We start from the raw sequence: 4,670 nt of genomic DNA, 5'->3' as shown, positions 1-4,670 counted from the left end.
AGGGTCATGCCGGTTCTTGCTCTCTGGCCCTGTGACGCTCACAGTCTCAGGCTCACAGCAGCCCAGCATCAATGGAGGGGTTAAAGGAGCTCCCACGCTCCACCTCTCCAGGGATTATGGATTGTATTTACTTGTAAAGTGCTTGGCACTTCTTGGAAGCAAGGCACGCCGTGGGATTTGTAGGTAATGTCACGGGACTGATATAAAACAGCACAGAAAAAACCATAACCCAGCTCATTCCCTCATCTGAGGGACATGTTGTGACTCCAACAAGTGAGCACATAGTGATGCTGAGTCTCTCAAGTCCAGATTTTGGGTTGCTGATGAGTAAAATGGGGTGCTTAGTCTTGCTAGGGCATCCCGCCATGAGGCAGCTTAAAGGATCTCCTTTTCAGAAGGTAGAAGCTAAGCACTTTGTAAACAGCTCTGAAAATCCTGACCTTATGGTATCCCCTTGGTGGAAGAATCCTATAGCAGTGTTTACATGCTCTTGGCAACACAGTGTTTCTCTCCCAGTTCAAAGTACTCTGTGATGTGGAGGTGAGTATCTTCAGCATCCACACATTCCCTTGGCCATGAATTTTTTGCTTGTAATAAGCAAATAAGCAGGCGAGTTCTGTGCTTGCTAAAGGTGGTGAAGACAAAAGCACTGCTTGCTTGCATTTGTTCCCCGTCAATTTTAGGTGACCAGAACAGATCAATAACCCAGAAAACTGTCTTCTCCAAGAATTAGGTGTGCTTGTTTTTCTGTGCATTTTGTGTGTGTGTGTGTGTGCAGATGTTTTTTTCTGTGCATGCATGACTTTCTGTGCTCACATTTTCTGCAAGCATTTCATAAATCCGAGTGATTTCAAGTAATTTCCACAGTGCTTTCTGTATGCAATTTTCATTGCAGCTTGAGTTGCTCATTGAAAACATGATTGGGCTGCTTTTTGTTTGTCTCATACAATCTAGTAAAACATGAATCGATTTAGCTCATACACATTATGTTGTACCTCGACATCCAAAATGCTGGCTCATGACTACCTGATTTTACAGATTTTTCCCCTCCTGATAAGTGCATGTGGCATTTTGAAGGTCTCATGCTGTCTGAAGCACGAGACCCTCATGCCCCAGAGATGTGGTGGCTTAACATGTTGCTAGCAGAGTTAATAGCTTAGTATCTCTCAGTTGAGCTGGACATGGATAGGAATGAGAGTAGGTGCATGCTTGAAAAATGGACTGACCATACCCAGCATATTGTTAAATCCAATATACGCCCTCCTGCCTCATGCGGCACAGTGGTCATTGCAGGTTATTTCTCTGCTGGTGGGTTTTTATAACCTGAGCAAGGCGGTCTGCCAAAATCCTGCGTCAGATGGTTTCTCCCAGAAAGGCTGTGTCAGGAGGTGAGCTCAGGTGATGGGAGATGCAGAAAAGCAGCTCATTGGGATCAAATCAGACAGAACTAAGAGATTACCAAAATAAGCAAACAAAAAAAGCCCATATTCCTGGGGACACCTGTGTTTTTTAAATGCTTTAAATGGTTTTGGAAACAAAATGATGGGTTTCAGATGCATTTGCAATTCTAGTTCCTTTCTTGAACAGGAAAAGGCTCTGTGGTGTGAGGGAGGGATGCTTGACATACCACATTTGGGGACTTTATTGAATTAAAAGCAGCAAATCTTTCCCTGAGCAGAAAACCACACATTTTTCTAGTCATTTGCTGCAACAGCAAACAACCTTTTAACCTCCTTCCCAGGGCAATAAAACAATTTTGCAGGACTAGATCTATAGAAGGGCAAAAAAAGCATTTTGCTTGGCTTTCCTCCTCTTGGGGAATTAGTTCGTATTTTGTATTCATCAGTTGTTGGAGGTTTTCTTCTGAGACTCATGATCTGAACCCGATAAGTAAAGCAAATCCAGATTAGAGCCTCTCACAACAGAAATACTGGAGAGATCATGAGGGGAGCAGTTGGAGGAAGAGACAGGCAGGAGGGGAATGCCCAATCACTACACTTTTATTCTTTACCATATTTTCCAGTATGGAAATGGAAGTCCCAAAAAGGCTGAAATTTTAAATTTCTGCAAGGGAGGCAATGAATTTATCTTTTCTCACCAGGCTTGTTTCTCAAATCAAAGCCAGTTGCAGAAGCAGGGAGTGGATGTGCTGGAAGGAAACATACTGTGGTTTTTTAGCTTCAAGTGGTCCTTATTTGTAGGTGACAGCTTGGATGTCCCCCAGTCCTAGCATTTGTGCCTCCAACTAAGCCAGTTCTGAGATGCAGAGTCCAAACCCAGATGTAGTTTCGTTTGACTGGCTGATCTGGGAACTCCTCTTTCGTTAAGGTTTCTCCTGCCTTGTGTTGCATCAGAGGAGTTTTAATCCTCCAGACAGCTCTGTGTGAGGCTGAAATAGCACAAAAGCTTCTCATCTTGCAGTGTTTCACTCAAACACAGCTCTGGCCTCTTGAGAAGATGAGATTGCTCATCGCACTGAGCCCCTGAATAGCCCCAGCTGCAAGGTCGCCTATGAATTATTCTTCTTCATGTTATATTTAACACAGCCCAGGCACTGACCCCTCTGAGGATAAATAGGTCCCTGAGGGATCGAGGACATGTTCTAGTCTGTGAGATAAAACCAGCCTCAAAGGAAGCCAATTATATATAGCCAACACCCTCCTCTGACCCCTCTTCTCCAGCGTTGGGGTCTTCCTTTGCCTTCAGGTCTCACATGCCCTTGACCTTCAGGTCTCATTAGCCCTCAGACAGCTCCAGCATCCTCCTCCCCATTCCTCCCTGGGATTTTTTCGTGACCACCCATTTTCTGCCTTTTCTCTCTCCCAGGATGACATCACTGGTCAAGAAGTTGATGGACCATTCCACCTCTCAAGTAGGTGCATCTCTGGCATCAGAGGCATCACTATGCCAGATCCCCAAAAGGGAAGACTGAGGCTGCCATGGACAATTTGGGAGCACATCTTCTAATGTGGCTTCTCCATGAGGTTGGGGCAGAGTCATGTCACTCCTACAGGCCCAACCCCTCTTGTCTGTATCAACACCTGCCATCCTTGTCCATGCCACGAACTGGACCTTGCGTCCTGCTCCCTCCCCATTTCCTACATCCCCACAATATCACCACATCCAACCACCCATCTGACACCTCCCCAAATCCTCTCCCTTATGCACTGCTGATTTCCACCCCAACAGCAGCACCTTTGCTCCTTTTCACAGTGCACCAAGATCTCAGCTCCTTGTCCTTGCCCTCTGGAGACCTACCCCATCGCCACAGCACCCAGTGCTGTGTCCTTGGGGGCATCCCCATCGCTCCCCTCCAGTACTGATCCCCATCAGGATGTTTGCAAAGGGTCATGGTGACGTTCCTGGAATCTGCAGGTGGCATGGCCAATAGCAGGGAAGGCAGAGGAAAGGATAGGAAAAAACAACTGGAGATAGGGTAAAGATTGGATAGCGATGAACGCTGAAAGAAAAGGGTGGGAGATAATTATTTTTCTTTTCCTAGTGCATAAATCTTCCTCCTGCTTAGGCACTTCTGTCCTTAATTAAGGACAAAAGAAAAGGTCTATTAATAGAAAGCAGGCAAGAAATCATAGCAGGTGACTTGCTTTATTTGACTGGATTAAGTGTGGGATTACAGGAGTGTTTAGAAATGTCGATAAAGGCTCCATCAAATTCTTCCCTGTTGCTGCTTGTTTTATGGGAATGGGAGGAGCTTGCAGCAGGTCATTCAGATATAAGGATCCAGTGGAGTAATTTGATCAGGGCAGGAGGAAAGGGAAAAGAAAACAAAACGGTGATGGCCCTGCTATTGTCAGTTGAGAAACAGTTCTGTGTGTTCTCCTTCATAAACACAATTTTTGCAGCTGCAGTAACAGAAATCCCAGGTGCAACAAAGTGCATGTGCTCTGCAGGATTTTTTGTGGCTTCTTGCAGGTGGGGATTGGGATGTGGGGAAGAGAAAAAGTGCAGAGTTTAATAAAGTTCTGGATATCAAGAAGAAGCAGCTATTCAAAGCCTTGATCACCTGCCAAATGTGGCTTTATGAGCCATATTTCCTGTCCCAAATCACTTCTCCCTTCTCCCACCTCCAGGCTGTGCTCTCTGTCCTTAGGAAATGGCCTCATTTGTACAATGAAAGGCACAGTGGTCATGCTGCCATAGCTGGTGACTACTCCAAGGTGTTCCCATGCAGGGGTGTCTGGGGTTAAATTAATAACATTATAAACAGGAGTCCAGGTAAGTAGAATCCTCTGGATAAGCCCTTGCCCTTTATAAAGGTTTTATTTCTTTTGCCCCAGTGGGGTATGACATCGTGTTGCTGCCGAGTGTGCCTAGCACCGTGCTGGGAGTATGAGCTTTCTGATAAACTGTTGTTTCAGGTGGCAAGAAAAGAGCCCAGAGCAATTAAAGACATGAGAATCACCAAGCAAACAATGATCATTTGTTGATATAGACAAATTATATTTTAAAAAACATATGCATTCAGCAGAAATTATGGCTTATCATCCTATTTCTAAATGAAAGTAATGGAAAGCAAACTTCCAATAATTCATATTTGCCTGGAATTATCTTGAAAAACTGGCCTCCAAACCTGACTAGAAATGTGAGTCTTCTGCTGGGGAGTTTCAGTAGTGCTGACCACAGATGGCATTTGGGTTTTTTATTCTTCT

The sequence above is a fragment of the Falco biarmicus genome, chromosome 2, assembly GCF_023638135.1.
Source record: "Falco biarmicus isolate bFalBia1 chromosome 2, bFalBia1.pri, whole genome shotgun sequence".
NCBI classification, from domain to species: domain Eukaryota; kingdom Metazoa; phylum Chordata; class Aves; order Falconiformes; family Falconidae; genus Falco; species Falco biarmicus.
This window is presented reverse-complemented; position numbering follows the sequence as displayed.